This window comes from Struthio camelus, chromosome W, assembly GCF_040807025.1.
Source record: "Struthio camelus isolate bStrCam1 chromosome W, bStrCam1.hap1, whole genome shotgun sequence".
NCBI lineage: Eukaryota > Metazoa > Chordata > Aves > Struthioniformes > Struthionidae > Struthio > Struthio camelus.
In genome coordinates this window covers 33,521,624-33,543,137 of record NC_090981.1, presented here as the reverse complement: position 1 = coordinate 33,543,137, position 21,514 = coordinate 33,521,624, and the positions used below count along the sequence as shown (strand labels likewise).

The window sequence follows — 21,514 nt, the reverse complement described above, 5'->3', positions numbered from 1 at the left end:
GCACCTGCAGCCACAATATTCCCCTCGCCAGGTACTAGCAGGGCAGCACTGCTCAGCCTTGCTGCTGCGCTGGATCCTTCCAGGAGCACTAGGTATCTCTGAGCTAAATTTAAAGATTTTACTGTAACCTGAGCTGCAGCTGTAAATGCTTAATGCTCAAGTGTCTGTGGCTTACACTAGTCTTGCTTTTCAGATTTCATCTTAAAAAATACCAATTATACCTTCATGCATCCCCACTTAGCCTAAGTGAGGACAGCCGGCTATAACTTGATCTCCACAAGAACGCTCAAGGCTGACCTTATGCAAGAGTAATATCTTAATGCTCAGTTCAGCATATAAAAGAAGGAAGTCAAAGCTACAAGAAAAGAGTTAAAAATCCAATCTTGACTGCAAATGGGAACAGTTTCATGCTTACACGCACACACAAAGTGGAGGACGGGGGACACACAACACTTTAGTAAAATAATGGGGATTATTTTACTAAATAACTCAGTCCTGTGAGAGGCTGCAAAACCATTCTGATTAAACGGAAAGTAACCCTTGCTCCTCACACCGGGAATTGCAGGCTCCATGAAGAGGTAGGGGAGATATGTTGCACACTGTTGAAGTCCTGATGTTTTCTAGCGCTGATGATCATTTAATCTATCCTTGCAAATTGCTCTCAGGCATCTTCTCAGATCATAAACCCTTTACTGTAGAGCTTTGCTAACTGTATGTAGCTTTGACGCGGAACTGGCGCAGGACAACCAAGTGCTGTTAGAACATTATGTAAGGTCCTGACTCAGGGAAGCATTAATCCACACAGTTAAATCTCACCTTGTGCAGCATAACACTTAAGCATGTTCTTAACTGCAATCCTGAACTAGGATGCTGGGCCAAGAGATTATTAATATATTCCTGGAGCCAGTGATTGCTGGGTTATTGCAGCAGAGAAACTACTGAGAAACTACTTTTTAAATCAAAGTCAAAGCATTAAAATCCCTGTTTTACTTTGCTTTATTTTTATTATTCTCACTCTATTATTCTTCTGATATTTTTGTGTGACTTTTTCCTGGTGTTTTAGTGATCTCTTTTGGCAGTGTATTTTGATTTCTGCACCATCTTCCTCTTGCTTATCTAGATAGTCACCATATTTTCATTTATAATCTTCTATTTATAAACACCTTACACATAGTAGTATGTTGGTGTTCTTTAAAAGGATACTAAATAGGCAGGTACTTTTGAAATGTTTGAAAGGATAGAAAAAGGCAGATTGAAACACCTTAATAAATCTATGTAGTAGACTATCGTTATCTATGATTTTGGGAACAGTTTAGCATATACAGCTGTTGAGTCTCTCTTCTCAGCTGGAAGTTGTTACTCCTACAGTGAGCACTCCTCATCTGTTTCAGCGGAGAGTCGTCAGTTTAGGGTGGGCTTGTGTGCCTCTGGTAGTAGGGATAGCCTAAGCAAATCTCATCCTTTCATCCCTCTGTGCTGCTTGTTTCTATCTCTGTATCATCCCCTCTGTTCTGACAGTACTAATGTTTGGGGGGCAGCTGGCTGAATAACAGCTCAGCAATAACAAAAGAAAGGTTGTTTTTCAGGCAAATCAGTTGCCTGTCACCTTATGTGCAACCCTGTCCTTAGTTTAAATCGCTTCTGAAATAACCCTTGCTGAATTCATATTGAAGCAGATTAAAAGTGCTCACACAATTGCATGTGGCATCCTCCAAGGTTAGGAGTGATAGCTTTTTAAGCCACTCCTCCTCAGTGTGGAAGCTTCGTGACTTGGCAAGTCAAAACAAAAAATTAACTAGCATGAATATGACAAATGTATCTCTCAGATGGTTGCCTGCATGTGTAACACCCATAATTTTTTCCTCTAATAACTCTGCAGATTCCATTTTGGAAAACCAGGAAGAGCTGGAAATTGATGACAATTCTACATTTTGAACAGTTGGAGCACAAGATTCACATTCACTCAATTTCCTGCTGGCAGCAACTCAAAGCTGCACTGCAAAGAAAAAGGTAATTAGGTCAGTGCCCTTCTTCTCTCTTTATATCAAGGAAAACTCAATCTGTTTGCTTTTTTATATTAGAAGTGCAAGCCTTTCTAGGCTATATGATTCTGTACTGCCTCCAGCAGCATCACAATGGTGACGGTGCAAGAGATAAGAAAGTCAAAACTGGACGACTCAGAAGAGAAAGGATTTTAAGTTACAGTCTTAGCTTTGTATCTTTTTTGCTTTTCTTAAATATCTATTCAAAATGTACACAGGCAAGTGGTGCTACATAAAGGAATTCTTTGCCAGAGACATAATTCCATTTTCTTCCACTGACGGGCTAAGAATCCAAAGTAAATACCCCTTGTTCTTCTCAAATGTTTCTGCAACTAAGGGAAGCTCAGCCTTTGCATTTTTAGTACTTCTATGTTGAAAAAGGAAAATAAAACAATTAAAGAACTCCAGGCATATAACCAGTCTTTTTTTTTTTTTAATCAAAACAAAAAATAGAAGGGAAGAAAAGCAGCATTTAAAAAATGTGTCTTAATGTGTCTTGTTTTCCTTTAAGAGGAATATAAAGATAAGAGATATTCCAATGAATAGGTCTCGATGCGGTTTCATTTCATATACTTGCAATACGTGCACTGTGGCTCTACACATGGGAAAGACATCATTAGAATGGAGAGCTTTTCAAATTACATGAATGGATTTAGTATTCTAGAAATGATACATTTCCTATTCAGTTCTACCTGAAATGATTAAATCTGCCAGCAGCGGCACTGCAAGTTATTCACTAGCCTTGAGGCCAGGCCCTGAACTAGTTCTAAGATCTAAGAAGCGGAGTGTGTTTGGAATAGGTTATGTCCATTTTCCCAATAAACAACTTACGTTCATGTACAGAAAAAATAAAAGCAGATTGATCTGCGTATAAATGACACATATTGCACCAAAACATTTTCTGACATTTTAGTTTCATAGGTTAAAGGCAGCTTATGCTATTCCACTACCTGTCTTGATTCACTCATAATCTAGCCGAGTCTATCCTGAAAACCTTTGGCAGCAAGAGTAATAAATAGTGTATTATGTTGAGGCATACATAATAAGCAGCTACAGGAGCCAATCAACAAATGGTTCATTCCTGAAGCAGATGTTGCTGCCTGGAAGATACTCTGATCTTTGTTTTTTAAGAAACCAGATCACTAAACTTGCAAAGAAATTTGCAAGAGATAATTCATGGGATAATGGAGATAATTGATGACTGCTCTGGGACCATTAAACCCTTTTCATTTACTACACTATAGGCAAGACTTTAACTCCTCTTCAGATGTATAAAGCCTATTCACTGACACACTGAGTCACTAATTGCCTTTAAAATTTCATTAAAAACAGATGCCATGCTAAAGAGCAAATATTAGTCACGCTCTGATCAAGGTGCAGCTAGACATTCTGAGCATGTACTGATAACATAGCTAATGATGTAGAAAACAGCTGCTAATGCAGTGATTGCATTCTCCACTGTACAGTTACAATTAATATTGATAAACTTAAAATGCCTAGTGGAAATGCATCCTGTTGGCTGGATAATCAGAATACTGATGGAGAAAAAAAAGAAGGATTATGATGAGACAAAAGATGGATCCAAGCAAGAATCATCACTATTGAGTTTGTTTTCTTCTTTCTTGCTTCTAATAGTGATGAAACTGGCATCTGGCAGAGGCACATTCATGTGCACATGCTATTTAAAATTTGCTAAATATTTTAAGTTAAGCAACATTCTACACAAACTAATAATGCTAAGTAGCAGGATGCAAGACCTTGCATAATCAGGGCTTCTGTTCTTGCATTATCTATTTTGCATTATCTAGCTCACTGTGTTTAATTAAGTACTTTAAGCAATGCATTTCCAGTAGTCTAACTGCTTCCGCTGAACATAGGCTTTCTAGAATTATTTTACGCAAGAAAGCTTATGGCCTTTACCTATTTGTCACAGACATCTTTTATAGTAGCATGTTTTGGTGCAACTAGCTGATTCAGCTGGTTATTCACAAGTTGCATGGGGACAGGAAAAGAGTCATATCAGCTACCAAAAAGGAATAACAGTGGTACAGTTCCTCAAAAGGGCTGGAATAGGGCCTGGAGAACAGACCTGAGCACACATGGGGTTTAAGTACTTATCTGTACTTGAAAAAAGACAAGCAACTGCTGTTCCTGGACAATTTCTTCTTAATCTTATGCCTTCTTCCCATGTTATTCCATCTACGTTGCAACTGGTTTAAGCTAGAATGGAATAAACCAACTTTCTTTCGGAATGAAAGCCTAAACAGGCAAACAAATCACTAAAGCGTAATCTAAAACATAACCTTACAGGGTATTACTCCATAGTAACTGCCTGCACTTTTCTTCTATGGTAAACACAAGGAAACTTTCTCCATTTACTAAATAGCAAAAACATGTGCGCCGATGATTATGGAGAACAGGAAATATGCTAGAAAGTGACGTAGCTGAAGGAATAGCTGAAGGGCATAGCTGAAGAATATCTATCTATGTGCAGAATTATTCAGGAGTAACTAGAATATAGGTGGTATAGACAAGCTGCTAGAGAAAGCATGCGCAAGCACTGGTGTCTTCTCTATCCCCTGGAAAACTGCTTATTTATAAAGAGGCCTGATGAACGATAGAAGCCTAACGTGTGAAGCATCACTTATGTCTGCTTAAAAGAGTGTCTGCCTTATTTTCTTTGATCTGCCCAACGTATGTTATAAATGTTATAAATGTTATGACAAGAGTTGGGCAACTGACTGTGTGGCCTTGGTGTGTTCTCTGGACAAGCCCTAATTTGATTTCAGCAGGAAAATTGTTTTAGCATGAATTGTAGGCCTATGAAAACACACAGATTTCTCAAATGTTATTCTTAATTTTGAGATGATATTTTAAAAATAAAATTTAGAAGAGAGTATTAGGAGATGCTGTTATAGGAAAACCGTTCAATTTTAGCTCTCTAGATCTCGTACGAATTATCAGTGGTCCACCAGTTCCTTCAGATCTCCTTCACTTGTCTTTTCATTTTTCAAACACTCAACACTCCATGAAAAACCTGTTCACCTATCTGCACATCAGCTTTCCACTCTTTTCATACCTCTCTTCAGATACAGAAAGAAAATAATTACTTTATTACTCCAAGGTTTGCAGTATTGTAAGTGTTCTGTTGGCTTTGTTTCATGTTTTTCCACATGTATGTTTGTGATTAGTCTTCTGAAACATTTTGTTTTCTATCCCAAGGTAATAAGAACTTTGAAGATGTCAAGGCTGATAAATATTTTTAAATTTATCTGGATTTAGGACTTTGAACGCCTTATGGATTACTGAGTACTGACACACAGCAATTTTTAGCAAGAAGTGTTGATGTCTTCGCTCAGTATGGAAAGTGTGTTGCAACATATGAAATCTAGTTTTCGCAACAGTTAGATTTAACCCCCTGCCTCCTAGTAAATTAATTTGTGGTACATGGTTTGAAATCAGCATTATTTGTTTTGGAAAAAGAAATGGTGTTCTTCCAAATATAATTACAGAATCTAAGTGTTAGCTTTCTCATTTGGACCGTTTATCATAAAAAAGTTTGTTTCCTTTGTCCATAATGTTGTCTGTTAACGACCCTTGCTGTGTCTGTCTTCCTATTGTTTTAGATACATATTTGGATTTACCAGGGAACTGAGGAAGCCTCAGGCCTCTCTACTTTTTCTCATTAGCACCAGCTAGCACAGAGTAAACTCTGTGTGATGCAAAAGCAGTGCACAGTTTTAGCCAGACTAGGGCTAAGCCTGTCGCAATACGGCCATCTAATCTTGTTGAGTTAGTCCTTAGAGGTTTGCTATAAACAGTGCTGACACACATCCTGGAGTTTTTTGACATGCGCTTTACCTGTCAGATTCACCTTGTTCATGAGGCTCCCATAGGGAAGGCTCATGTTCAGCTGACCTGTGGACATTCATGAAAATACAAAGTCAGGGTAAAATAAATCTAATGCAAAAGTTATTACCAAAAACTATTAATTTCTTTTAAACAATCCTTTGACTGCAGAGGAAGGAACATTTACTACGGCCTTATGCTGTAGCTATTACTTGTGCAGAATCAAGGGAAACTTTGTCCTAATAAATACACAACAGGATGCAACCCTACCTTTATCTGTTGTTTTAATTGCTTGAAATGGGATGTGTTGTAAACAGGACCATGGGTTTGATCCTTTACCAGCATTCTTATGTGTGTCAATGAAAGTAAACAGCCTTTCAGTGATTTTTTTAGTCTCACTCAGTAATGGTTCTCCAATAGCGGCCTTGGTAGTTTATGTCCCTTGTTTGTTTTGTTCACTCTCAGTTTCTGGCAGTCACAGACTCGTTGACCTGGAAGCTGCATCTGGATGATTGCTTTTAACAGCTACTGCTAGACACATCCTCTATCAGCTTACCTAATCCTTTTTTGAACCCATTTATACTCTTGGTCTCCACCATATCCTGTGGCAATGAGTTCCCCCAACATAATTATGTGCTGCGGGAGAAAGTACTTCCTTTTGTTTTCTTTAAACACGCTGCCTGTTCATTTCATTATGTACAAAGCCCCGTCCCTCTTCTTTTGAAAAGGTTACATTGTCAAAGCAGTGGGTAGATTGACAAAGCTTTGAAGGGTTGAACAAGCACAAAGAATTCTGGTTCCAATACAAGAAATATCCAGACTGGTCTGAATCCCAAGCAGCGCTGAAAGTTTATCATCAGCTTTCTAATACTGTAAGGTGTAGGCTCCATGAATTATGGATGGACAGAGCCCTCACTTAAAGGGCTTTCCTCAAATTCTCTTTCTACATCTCCTTCTGTCTGGCCTCGTTTCACTTTGCCACACCTCCTCAGAAGTCCTCCGTTCATATCAGACTGTCATACACAGTTGTTCTCTTCCTTCAAATTCTCGACTTTGAAATAATTATCTATGAAGAGGAAGATGACCTGAAAACCTGATGAGGTGAATGTTACACCCTCCTTGCTGGGACAATGCTTGTAATATTCCCAGAAGAGCAAGCCAACCCTCATCCTTCTGTAACAGCACAGTGCAGTGCCCATCTTTCCTGCCTTAAAAGCATTCAAGGAAAGCTTAATTGGCCACAGTGAAAGAGAACTGGCTACACATGCACTGGTCCTAAACACAAATACTTCTGAATTAGCTAAGTGAGGGATTTATCCCTGATGCGTTAGAGACTGAACAACCTCCCCATGGTCAAACAGTGTGAGGCTGGTAGAGGACAGCTGAAGAGAGGCCACCCTCACTGGTGCCCTGTGGGAACACCATAGGAGAGGGACTGTATGCCTCATACTTCATACAGTCTGTTGCCTGACACTAAGCGCTTGTCATTTGTACTTCTCCAGGGTTTCATCTGGGTCCCTTTGCTCATCTCAGTTGCATTTCATGATCATAACTCACCAAGTGAAAAGAAAACCACAAGAGAAAGTTTCTCTGTTTTGTTCAGTGCAAACATAACCCTGAAATGTTATAGGGCAAAACACTTCTTTTTTATATTTTGGTGTCAAAACATTAGCAGCAATGCATACATTGTTTTAATTAACATTCATTCTATTCTATATGAACCAATCACCTCTGTTGCTCCAAGGAAACTGACTGATACAACTGACTGACAATAAATATTCTTTATCAGTGTGAACAACAAAAAAGATCTCCTCAGAAAGTCAATCTTCATTTGAATTTTTGAAAACATGAACCTAACATAAGCTCTACAGCTATTACCTCATGGGTCTGTACTATGTTACACTATTTTTTGTGCACGTGGCTTATAAGAGAATGCGCACAGAAAGGAAGTTACATCTGCGGTTAGAAATCAATGCATAAGCTGATAACTACAAGACTTTATTTTGACTGGTATAGGTCTGGGACAAAAAAATAGCAAGTTCTTCATCCTGTGGGTGCCCACTGCAGTGTGCACCAAAACCAGAACAGAGTTAGTTGAGAAGTTTCTACCTTGGAAGGGAAGTGTTCTAAACTGACTGGTTTGATGGTGGAATTTATCCAATTTTACATTTAGCTTTCTATTAAAAAATTTGAATCTGCTTTGTTTTGGAGAGCAAAAATCAAAATCAGAATGCAATTCAGATTTAATAATTTCAAGGCATTTCAAAATCAAACTGCATCAGTCTGTGATGCTATATAGCTTGAGAATCTCTTGGAGGCATCACTTTGAGCTTGCCTCTTAATTTAAGAGTCTGAGCCTTTTAATTTAAGAGTTTATAAAAGATACCCTTTCTCCATCCTGCTCATTGATCACTGGAATTAAACAGAGGCTGAAAACATTTCCACCAAAGAAACGGACCTTAAAAGATTTCTTAGTTTGTTCTCTCACAATTTCTCAGCTTTCAGCCTCTTAGTTCTAACTATTCTCATCACTCACTGTTCTTCAAGATAGATAAAATCTGAGCATCTAAATATACACAAGTGAGAGAAACTCCATCTACTCTGTGACTTAAGACCCCTATCGCTCAAGTCATCTTTAAAAAACTTTGGAATGGTATATTCCTAGGAGACATCTTTAAAAGCAATCCTTCTCAAATTTTCTAAGCTTTCTTTGTACCTTTGGAGAAGAACAGTAGGGGGCAAAGAGGCAGAGGAAAAGGAAAACATCACCAGAAGAGATAGTTCTATTACTAAAATATTTACATAAAAATGCCAAAAGAATACCATGAAGAAAAACTACCTCTCATTTAATTATAAACTGTTTCCTAGTCTTGATGGAGAGATATTGAATGCCCACAAAAATAAAATTTATTAAAATCTCTTTTATATGCACTGGCTATTTAAGCAAGTGGATGGATAGGATACTACAGATCACAATCCTCAATAAGTCTCTTAATAGTGTAATGAATGAAGCAAACAAAAAAAATTGTCATTGACTCGGCAGATTTTACATGCTTTAGGTACAAGGATGCTGCTTTTCATTACAATCTCCTTTGGAACTCTGGTTTTTTTCACAGAATTATTCCAAACTAAACCTTTGCTTTTCTGAAGAAATATATAGGTGTCTGTTTCTTTTATTATAAGACCAAAAAAATTCCAAAGCTGCAGAATCCTATTAGAATTCTTTGATTCAGACACACAGCCTGGGCGTTCACTTGGAGGCATCATCTTTTATGCATAACCTGTTCTCAGTAGAGGTTAGGCTGATAAATAAGGAGGGTTACACTATTACTGTGCAGTATCTAGTTTTCAAAATTCAAAGCTCTCGGTTAAAGGAAGGAATCACTGTATCAGTAAGGCACTGTGTTCAAATTTACAGCAACAGAAAATATTTCTGGAAGAAACACCACCCGTCCCATGATTCTCAAAGAAGTGGCTTCCTTCAGCAGTAGGGCTAAGCATCCCTTCCTCAGTAGGTCAAGGCTGAAGAGGAAGAATCATTTTGTAATCAGTATAAGGGAAATTGAAGTTTGGCTGTCAGCTCTGACAAATGCATCACATGTTTAGTCAGTTACACTACTTATTCTCTCTCTGACTCAGCTTCCCCTTCTAAAAATCAAGATATTCCTAATTATTGCCTTCCTACTGCAGAGGTAAGGTGAAATTCATTGGTATTTCTCAAGAGTTCAGATGCTTTGGCGAGACACATCATTTGGAAAATATGAGTTGGGTTGACCAAGTTCTGTCTGGTTACTATCTGGCATCTTGCAGTTATTTATCCCTGTTTTGATTTATATCCTACTGGCAAGAGTCACAAGAAGCTTCCTCCATCTTACAGTCCTTTAGGAGATGGACCATAACAATAGCCTGACTCCTTTCTGTAGGATGTAGTCAGCACCCTTTTGTGCCCTATGGTAGAAAAAGCCTGCACTTTTTTTTAATACTAAGCGGTACAATATGTTTGTTTGGGCTATTTGCATGATACAATTTAATAATACATCAAGGATTTATTACTGCACACGGGGAGCACAAAAGTGAGACCCACCTATTCAGAAATGACATGTCTAATTTACATGTGTTTCTACTCAGTTCATCTACCTGAGCAAGCAACAGGCACTGTATCAACTAAACAAGCTAAATCACTGAGGACCAAGCCCGGGGCTGAAACACTATCTGCCACTTTTAAAGGCATGTATTGTGTGCTGAAAGGTCTACAGATGCTTTTCAGAAAGCCCTGCCAGAAATGTACAAAGCTATTTTGTTAACCCCAAAACAATTCAACCAAATTGGATTGAAATGTATAGACTGTATATTGTTTCTTTCCATTGACTGTATAGGGAGGCACAAGTCATGAACAACAGCTGAATTGTGTTTGGGTCTCTCTCTTTGGTGGCAGAGTCACTGTAGAGCACTAGCATAACTGTAGGGTGTTTAGAGAAGCAAGTGATTGCATCAGTCAGTGCTTTGCAATTGTGGGCTACCCGCAGAAGCTGGCCTGGCTGTCTCTAGCTCTGTCGCTTTTGCCTTTTTTTCCTTTCCAGGTAGCCTGCCCGCTCTGACCGTCTCTGGCCTCCCTCAAACCCAGACAGCTGCTGCAAGCTTTCCATCCTCTTCAGCAGAAACACACTGTGACTCAATTCTCTCCCTCACCTACCTTATTGCCTTTGAACCAAGTAAGTTGCTTCCATTAAGACCAGTGATGAATCTGACCTATAGGACAACTAGCTTCTTAACTACGTCAAAGCAAAGCTGACAGAAATGCCCCACATTTGTGGGGCATAGAGAAAGCTGTTTTCTTCCTTCGCCCTACCATCCTTCTTTCAGCATGAAAATAGGCACTTTACTCAGAAATTAAAAACTCTGGAAAGACCATAAAAAGATCAAGCTGGCTGACATACACAAGGATGTGTTATAAGGTCCCTCAGGCATAAGTAATAATGAAAAAGCACTTATTTATGATGGGGATAAGAGCAAGCCAGTGCAAGCATCTGACCTACTATTACTATAAGTAGAACTATATTTGCATGGGTGCAGTCTTTCAGGTTACCGCTTTGCATGTGGGGAACAACAAAATTAAATCTTTTTGTTTCTCTTGTTTGCTAAAGGCCAGCAGAGCTATAGGGTTTGTCACTATGAGACAGGTATACGAAGACTCATTTGAAGAATTAAATATTTCCCCTCTTTGTTCTTCTACGGAGCCTTTCATTATAAACATTAATTATAGTAATGAATGTTTGCAAGCCAAGAGAGAGATGTTAATTATTTGTCTAGTTGGGAAAACTGAGGCATTGAGGGTCAAACAGATCTATTTATTTCAGTGGAAGTACATCATGAATGAGTTCAGCTTACAGTCACAATTAGGCCAAAGCTGTAAGTAAATCATTGGAAGAGCAAGAAGTTAAATGTGGAGGGTCACCCGTGTTCTTCATGATTTAACGCTAGTTTGTTCTCTGAAATAAGAACTATCCAGTATTTGTAAAAGAAAGTATCTTCCCAAGGTCCTTTTAGCAACCGCCACAAAATCTTAAACTGCTCCTTTGCTACTCATTTCATACTCAGATGCAGTAGTTCAGAGCCAAGAATACGCTATGTGAACAGAAAGAGGTATACAATTTCATTTTTAGAGAGTCAACAAACAAATGACATCACTTATTAGAAATACTATACACAAACTCAGTAGCCACAACTCCTATTTTAAGTTCTTCGCATAAGCAAGCTGCAGCAATCTGGGATACCACTCTCTCTCCTAAACTGAATCTAGAGCTTAAATGAACTCAGAGTTTTGATGTTTGGAAGCTTAACTCAAAACTGCTTTTTTTAATAATTTTATTTTTATTTTTATTCTCTCATTTTCCATGCTGGAAAAAACATTAAAATTAACAAAATAACTTTCCCTGCTACAATTCCAGTGCAGGTGAACCAAAAAGTACCTAGAATTTTATCATGAGACCAGCTTTCTACACCACAGAAATCTGAGTAAGCACGTGTGTTTATTATTACCAGTTGCTATTTTGTCTCGTATGACAATAGGAACTTATGATAATCCAGAATGGAGCATGTGAAACAGCTCACAGGAAACAGGAAAGATGTATACATGATCCTAAAGATCTAAGCGTATCAACACTAGCAAAACCCTATTTGGTTAGGTGTTGCCTACAGCAAGAAGATACTGAGATGCCTGAGCACTACGCAGGGCAGATGCTGCCTTTGTTACTGTACAGCATCATATTCACAATTTTTATCCCTTTGTACGGCTGAGTCCAGGGCTGCACTGGATAGTGAAAAAAATGATCGATTATCATACTGTAATAGTTATTTTTCCTTAAATATACTCTTCCTTTTGTTACTTTGAGAAAGTCCGGTTCTATAATCTTGATATAGGGAGGTGACCACGTTTCTTGCATGATGACCAAAGAGTTAATGCAGCTTGTTTAGTTAATATCTAATAAGTTAATTTTTGTATGTGATCCTCTGTACTTTCATACACCTTCTTTGATTTTATCTTTGCGAAGTTGCTAGGTAAACCTACTGATGAATTAGCAAATAACTTTATAATTACAGTACAACTAAAAGCAGTGCTTTGGGGGTCATCTGCTGCACAAATCTAAGGATAAATGACTACACGCAGCTAAAAAGTGCTCTAATTGCTAGGGAATGAGACTTAAAGCTCTTGCTTGTTATTAGAAATCAAAGTTAAGGAAAAAGAAAATGACGCTCAAAGTTAAGCCAAGGATTTTTTTTGTTAACTAGCAACAGTATTCATTAGCTAACACACACACACACACACACACACAAATTTGTTGCCAGGCATTTACAACACGTCTCTTAACTGAAGTTCACATCCTGTAACAGTCTACACAGTCTATAACAATGTACAAATGTTGAAGAAGATCAGCCAATTATTAACAGGTGTTCTCATTTTTTACAGGTGGGGAAAACTGAGGTACAATTGTTCCCAATTTGCTAAAGGACACCTAACAAATCTCTGTCAGAGATAGCAATGGAACCCACTTGTGTGTCTCCACCAGAAGACTCTGAAAGACTGAGGCTTGCTCATGTCTGAGGGGCACAAGCTGTACTGGGCCATGCCAGGGCCGGACATTGTGCTTTGAGGGATACAAAGCTTCTGGGCTCTTTTGACCTTATGGGACCGTACAGCTATCTGACATTACACCCAAGGGTCGAGTACCATTTCTTCTCCCATGATGTATGCAGCTTTATTCCCCACCTCATGGGGAGTCATGGGTGACTTGAAATTTTAGCTTTGTTCAACCTTTACATTTAATGAGACTAAATTTTGAAACTGTAGTTGATCCCTATGCAATGGAAGAGATCTTACACTTTAAATTCTATGCACAGATTAGCCATACCATGGTATTTTCTACACAATAAGCATGTTTATACACAGCTTTGCAATTGTTTTAGCAACAAGCCTTGAATCCCATGAATTGTTGTACATTACTGTTCTACAGACCACCTGGGTGGGGGAAAGCAATGTAGTTACTTTGTAGTTTTGAAGTGACTGGAAATTACTTTTGAAGGAGCTATTCAAAGTTGGGTTGACTTTTCAATCCTCTGCCTGGGGACATAAGAACATTTCTGTACTTTTTTTTTTTTTCAACTGCCTCTAAGGAATTTAGTCTTTAAATAGCCCAACTATGAGGATTCCTGCTGACAGCTCTTTTTCTTAAAGTAGACTTAATTTCCTGCCCTTCTCTGCCTTTGCTACAATGGGGGAGGGTAGCTGGTGCTTTATGGGAGTCACCAATAACAAAGAGAGACATGAATGCTAATTTTGCCAGTTCTCAGAGTTGGTCAAAGAAGGTGTTTTAAATAGGCTAGATGTCACTCGCATGCTGCTACTCAAAGGAATTAATGGTTGGATTAAGTTTGCGAATATAAATTATAGGATTTCTAGCTTCACTTCACCATCATCCCTATCAAATTACTTTTGGTGCAGATTCAATGCCAGATGGCTCCTCAAATGTGTCAGATGTCCATGCAGAAAATTCATTTCAGGGTCACTTCTTTGTTTTGTTTCCTTGAAGACCCTATTGATTCCTGCTCCCCATGGAGAAGGATTTTATTGAGCTCTTGGGAAAGGGAATGCTGTTTAGAGGAGACTGCTGAAAGATCAAATCCCTGAAGAGCAAGCAGAAAACTGAGCCAAACCAGAAATGCAACATGGAAGAGTGAAAAAGATAGTGTTCCAATTTACATTCCTTTAAATTGGTTTAATGTTAATGAAACTCAATCAAGACTTAAGAATATGATAATAATTTGCACTAAGCATTGCCAGAAAAGTATAGAGGGGTCATAAGGCTTTATCTTGATGTTAAAATTTAAAGAATTGATTTAGTTAAACCAGGGAAAATGTCTGTGTGAATATTTACATGTGCTGGCTAAAATTGGCCATAGGAGTTTAGCTTGTGCTTGTAAAAAGAAAGTAATGAGGTAAGCTAAACTGATATAAGAGGTTTACATTGCATTAAGAGTGTTCATTCAGGGATTTGTAGAGTTTAACTAAATCATTTTAAAAATCTGAACTGTGTGTTTAGATCAAATGTTAGCATAAAGAAAGACTTGGGTATAAAATTTATTACACTGACCCCCGACTATGGGGGCCTCAGTCTAGGAGCAAATGGAAAAGGTAGTTTCTAAAATCATCTAATGTTGTTATCTGTAAATATTAACTGTCTGACTTTGAAGTGATTAACATGAACACTGATATTGCACTTCTCTGCCCTGCATTTTAATGGCTTTAGTTCTTTAGAGTTAGAGCAGCATCTTTCTCTATTTGCATATTTGTGAGTATCCACATGCAAGGGCCTGCAAAGACACACTAGTCATTAAAGGACCATTAGAGCAAGAACTCAGAATTTGGAAGCTGCCTAGAGAGCAGGAATATTTAAATAATAGCAATAAGCATGCTGGAGACTTCAGAAGATTAAAGGATGCTGGAGTAATTCCAAGCAATAAATCTGTTCTCTACATATACTGTAGCGAGTTTGACAGTGTCTGGAGCACACTGGAAGTCAATCTACCAGCATCAGTATTAGAACTCAGGATTAGAATTAGCTGAAAGGCTGGAAACTATCCTTAACATTTGCTTTCTTACCATATTGGATTTACACCTACTAAGTCTACTTAAGTCAGAAGCATTGCTGCCAATTTTGAAAGTTGTAGTTAAATAAGTTTTAATTATCTCCTGTTTCACTTTAAAATCTTTTTTTTTAGAAAAGAATGTGCAATCTAATCCTTGTGAAAACAAGTTATATTTATATTTGCTATGGGATGTGGCTATTATTAAAGAATGTGTAACTAAATCTGGTTTCAGAAAAAAGATATATATGTAAATAAAAGAAAAACTACTACCATTTCACTATTTATATTACTCCACAATTAGCTGTATCAATGATTGCCTTGACATTACATTAATTTTAATTTTGATTAAAAGTATTAAAACAACATTGCATTGAAATTTCCTCACCAAATATTATTTATCCCCTACTGCCTTTAAAAATTAGAACTTCTACTTAAATAAGAAACTTAAAAAAAACCTGTTAAAGGAACATTATTCATAATAAGCAAAATGATTTAGCCTGATGAGCTGACACAGTATGTATGCCCCACTACTAATAACACTGCACCAAGGATGCAGGGGCCATGTCTACAGAAGGAATATTAAAAAATAAAATCCCGCTGTCAGCAACTTCAGGAGGCCTGATATAGGCAGGATACTGTGACACCATTTCAAACACTGTGTAATTAGGCTTGTCCTCAGCAGGATTCAATCAACACGACGCTTCCAGTCTGCCGGCTGTTACTATGCCTTCTAATATTAACACTAAAAGAGCTGAACTGGTTTTAGCAATAGCAGGCAGGACATTAGAGTGAAGTCATGTCTCTCTGCACTCTTCCTCCTCTCTAAAGACCTTTGCTCTGACCAGACTGCAATTGGCATATAAAAAGACCCTATGAAACAAGGGAATTTCATTATAATTAGGAACCATTTTTAGAGGTTTACCAATATTCAAACAGTAGTTGCATTATTCTTCATGTACAGTGTATAATATGCCTCTTCTGGAACAACTATTTTGTGCTGTGAAAGCAGATTAACAGTAATGCAGACTGCGCTATAGACCTATAAAACTGACTGCAAAGCAAAAATCCTCCAGAAAAGCAGCCTTAGAGCATTCAGTTAACATAATAAATCACAGCTGCTTGTTGTTATGGACTTTTTACTGATAAAAGTGTAGTCTTTCAAAATAAGAATTACAACCATGTTAGTCATAGAAGTACTAAAAAAAACAACTAAAACTTTTAAATTTCTCTTTATTTTCTTCTTCTTGCTCCCTTAAGTGCTTTTATGTGATTTTAGTTAAAGACTGAAGTATACGTGATCAATTGCTGGACACCGATGAAGTCACTATATATTTGGAATTCTATATATAGATAGGAGCTGGTGTTCTACTTACACCACAGCTCTTAAAAAGGATACTGCCTGGATTTGAACCAAATGGGACATGGCATACTCTTAATGGGGTGTTTGAAGCTGGTTAAAATCCAGCTTCTTTTGGTGTTTTGGGTGGGTTGTTGTTGTTGTTTTTTCATTGCTGGCTTAAGAAATGCTGCCAGTACAGTTGTCTGGAACTAAATTAATCAAGTTACGTAAATTAAAGTGGAGTGGAAAACCTGAAATAAAGACACAGTACACAGTGTTGAGATTATAGCTCAACTGCTTCATTTTGTTAGTATTCAGTCACCCAATCAAATCAAACCCAGTCACTGAATCAAATGCCAAATTCTTTAGAGAGCATGTGTGAGTCAGGCATCTGAAATTAGAATTAGACAAAAAGGATGCTTACAGCATAATGCAATGTATAAAGAATGCTATGAGACATGTTGAGGAACCTGCAATGCTGACGCTGAGCAGGATACAGATCAGCAAAGCTAAAGGAGGTCCTTAGACAGACACACTGACATCACCGGGAATTTTGCATATACGTCACAGGGGACAATCTGGTCAATTCTGAGTTTCTCCTCCAGCATAACTTAAGGAATTGTTTCCAATATCTAAGATTAGAAGTCCTCCTCACCCAGCGCCGCCCACTGGATACTCCCATTTCTCTGTCCTGCCAGCAGTGGCAATCATTGCAAGGTTTTGTTTTTCGCTCTGCTCTGCTTCAGATGTCCAGCAAGCAGACTGGTGTAAAGTCCCAGGAGTAGCTACCAGAGGGGTAGAAGGAACTGACAAGCCTTGTGCAGCTACCACCCGTGGAAAAGGAGGAGGAAAGGGGCAGAAGCTTTAAGAGATAAGAATGTTTTGTCTTGGCCCAGTCTCCATGCTGCTGCTGAGGAAGCAGCAGCAGTGGCACTAGGTGGCTCTTAGCAGTTTGCCTCCAAGTATTTTCCAGTTAGAAGTCACTGGTTTTTAAGACCATCCAAGATCAAACTAAGAAATGAGGATTGGTGTGTCTCCTGTGCCATAGTTTGTAGAGTGGCTGTGAGAAACCTTGAAAGTACACGGACTACAAAACTATTAAAGTGTCCGGCTGTGTAGTTCCCTCCCCTCAGGAAGTCAGTCAAGCAGCCGCCTCTCTGTCTGCAATAAAGAAGCACTTTAGCGCAGGACTTTTCCCCTAAATTAATCTGGATAGGAATAAGGTGAGGCCATCTGAAAAATAGAAGCTCTTTAAGAACAGACAGAAGCACCGGCTTCTGTTTGAATCTGCCCTCCAGCTACTCAGTGCACAGCTCTCCACTGTGCTCACCATTAGTCACAGCCACCACCATATATAAATACCCAAATAAAAATGCAAAGAAGCAGAGTCTTTTTATTGCCCAGGACAAGCCATCCTTTGCCCTTGTGAAGAACATTTAATTCAAATGGAAGGAAGACAGTACAAGGACCGCAGCTGATTTCCCAAAGAAATTCAAGGACAAAGCAGAAAGAAGGTCTATGTCCAATTCTAACTCTGTCCAGTTTTTCCCTAATTACCTTTAAAGGTAACTACAATGAGGCTATTTTGAGGATAAACAAATAAACACTACCACCAAAGCTTTTAGGAATGTTATGCCTGGAACAGAGGTGACACTCTGGAAAACTTTCGGCAGAGGATCCTGTCTCTGGACAAGAAGATGACTTCTCTGAGAAAGGCAGACAAAAAAGCAGGCTTATGTCCAATGAAAGATCCCAAATACAGCGGGCAAGGTTTTCTATAGGCACTTAGAGTGATAAAGGGATAGCCCTAAAGAAAAGGCATAGCCCTCACACTGCACCAATGTTCCCATAAACTGTTTGCTGTTGGAACAGTGACAATGGGAGGAGGATGCTCTCAGGGGTCAGGCACTAACACAAGGCTCAACCCCCTAGATTCATGCCATGAAATTCCTGTCTACGCTTGCCCAGGCTGAACAAGGCCTCAGTTCTAGAATTGTAACATGAGGATAATACTTACAAGGTACCAAGGACAAAATTAGTTAATGATTATGAGATGTAATCCTGGTGGACACACTATGAAATATGACAAAGTCAGATTCCAGTTGTTAAAAATGAATTTACAGTCAGAAGAGTTACTACTGGTATTAGGGGGGAGGTTGTAACTTAAAGTGAATATGAAAATGGACTGTTAAGAGATGATAGGGTAGACTGTCAAAAAGTGCCTAAATTGCTTTTGAAAATGTAACCTGAAGTTTCTGGAAATGTTAACATTGGGTTCTAGCATCTCAAAGGATTGCTTGCCCTCATAACCCTCAGAAGTCCTCTCACCTTCACTGTGAGTACCCAGGTAGCCCTTGCAGGTTAGACCCTTGATAATATAAACAGGCATAATTCCACTGTCTTTAATATTAAAGACATGGATCTATATGAAATCTGGGATCTGATCATTAATTTTACTCATGTCTTTAAATGTCCTTTCAGTACTTGCCAAACTAAGACTTCTGTTAGTATTCTTGTTAGGAAGAAACATCTGCTAACAGATGGCTACAGATAACTGTTCATGCACCTGGATGAATCTACTAAAGCAGACTCAAACTGCCTGTTTTAAAACCATAATTAAAAACGCAATGGTCAGTTCCAAAAGAAGCAAGAGCTCTACTTGAAATTTGCCCTGTAATTAGAGCATTTATAAAGTCTCTTTTTAGCGTGCATTCTCCAGGAAGGAAAGAATGTATTAGAAGATGCAATCTGATGTTGATATTGATGCATATCTGATAAAGTTTACCTTTAACTGCTGCACTAAAAGGCTTCACTGCTTGTTGTTGTTTTCACACACCTTGTAGGAATTTTGCAACATCTACCCTTCTTCAATTGAAGCTGGCTAAGGGAAGCAAAAGTTATGTTGGGACCTCAGCACGTACGATCGCTCTGTGTCCATGCTTTGTTTTCTATGAGACAGCTCAGTGCCTGCAACTTTTGTTATCAGCTTCTTCTGCATTCCTATACAGATATGAGCAAGATACCTATCTTTCAGTAAGTTCTGCATATACCTGCCTATTATCTGACCTATAGAGTGATTTTCCAGTATAACAGGCTTAGCGCTTTTGACTGTTGTTTGTCAGAGAATGAAAGAATGAAAGCCAAATTGCAAGTCAACTTCTTGAGTTCTGTCTGACCAGTGTTGTTTTCCTTTCCTGGTGTTTCTGGCTTCATTTGCATTAATACTGGATTAATGCGTTCAACCAACTTAAAGCCAGAGGAGACTGAGAATATCTAGTCCAACTTCCAGGTCATTCCATTTCCTCCAGTTATTCCTCTGCTGAAGGGAATTTATTCCAAATTACCTGCATTCCAAAAAGTGATCCCATTGTCACTTGAAGATTTCAGGAGATGCAGAATACTAACAGAGAAGTTCAGGATGTTTTATTTCAGTAATTCTTCACCTCACTGTTCATCCATATAAGAAATATTGCTTCATGTTACGTTTTTGTTCACGAGATTAAAGAATCCTTCAGGACATATATTTTCCTTAAGTGGCAGCACTTTTTCATTATAATCAAGTCACCGCTTAATCTTCTCTTTGATAAACCATTAGTGCATTGAACAGTACTCAGATACCCTACTGAGTTGCCACAGGTAAACAAACTCTCTCTTTCATTAAAGCTTACACTAACATGTGGATGAGCTATGAGCACATGCTCCGATTCAGTCACATGCCCTCACCTGTCTGTACCTGTGCTTGCTACCTGAAGAGGTTATCCCCTCTAACTGCTTGTAACCGTACGGTCACACTTCCTTGAGCACTGCCAACCCCGCCAGAATTAACCATGTTCATTTCAGTGGTATAAATAGTACCTTTTTTTAACCCATATCATTTCGACTGGAACGGGTTAGGGAAGACTCACAGGACTAAGGGAAGGACTGCCAAAGCTCAGCAGCCCTGGCTGGCCCAGTATTTGGTGGTGATTAGCCAAGTACAGGCTGGCAGAGAGGACCTCTTCAGCCAGCGCAGCTGCAGCCAGAGGAAGGGGAAGAACAAGCCCATTGACAGTTACTGGCACTCTGCTGAGAAACAATTAAACTCTAGCAACTCAGCGTATCTGTGCCTCACCTATCATCTTCTTTCATCCACCCACAAATTAATGTTTGTGACTTCTTTGTGTCTGCATGCAAAAATAATAGTTGTTGAATCGACATATGCCATATACAGGAGCAAAAGAACCTATCTACTGTTTCTTATTATTCCTTGGTTTATAACGCTAAAGGTTGCATTAGCCCTTTTTTCTACAGCACCACACCGGGAGCTCATAATGATCCACTTGTCCATTATGACCCCTAAATCTTTCTCTGTCACTGCAGGCACGCTGAGATCAGCATCTTCCCCAGCACTCAGTATACAGCTCTGGCTACCCTTGAGGCTCTTCACAGGCAGCAGTATGGCTGATTCTGTAAGCCTGCTTATTTCGTATTCTCTCCATGTCCAGAAAATTTTTAATTATCAGTCATTGCTTAGCTTCTGTTCTCCTGCTCTTCCAAGAAAACTTCAAAATCATTGTTAAGGCTCCAGCAAGTGAAATGAATTTGTTCCAGCAAATTGATTTTAAAGACAACAGGATTATGGGTTCTTGCTTCATTGTATTTATAGAGACAGTTTAGATTTTAAGTGATAAGCTTTGAAATGAACCCCGTACTTTGTGGATGAATGGTCAAACTCACATTTGCCTCAGTTACTCATTTCACTTGGCTTTGCCTCTAAACCTCATCTCTTCCAGACAGTCAACAAGTGCCAGCAAACATCCAACCCATCTGCCACTGCTACTTAATTGCAAGTAATAAAACTATCTCTTACACATAACTGTTAATACTCCACGGACCAGACTAAACCAGAATGTCTAACTAACTGCCAGCCATGAAATCCACACAGGATGGCAAAAAACAATTTTCCCAAATCAGTTCACTTTGTGTTGCACATGTTTTCATAGGACTGGTGCCAAATAAAGCCTTAACAGAGCTGAGCGACTAGTATATGTCAGGGGAAGGAAGCCTCATCCTGTGGTTAAAGCACAGGACTGGCAATCAGGTAGCCTTCCTACTGCTGAGAAAGATTCCCTGCCAGACCATGGACAACCTCAGGGGCCTC

The 21,514-nt window shown here is 38.8% G+C and overlaps 1 long non-coding RNA gene across 2 annotated transcripts; it reads left to right on the top strand.

Moving 5' to 3' along the window:
- Positions 1-448: 448 nt before the first annotated feature.
- Positions 449-14,685, top strand: LOC104150378 (uncharacterized). 2 transcript variants are annotated; one of them, XR_011137427.1, is made up of 4 exons: positions 449-578; positions 1,880-2,010; positions 10,472-10,603; positions 12,859-14,685. It is a non-coding gene; the product is annotated as an uncharacterized lncRNA (long non-coding RNA). The 2 variants fall into 2 exon arrangements; XR_695587.2 differs by having other exon boundaries at positions 1,880-2,018.
- Positions 14,686-21,514: the final 6,829 nt, after the last annotated feature.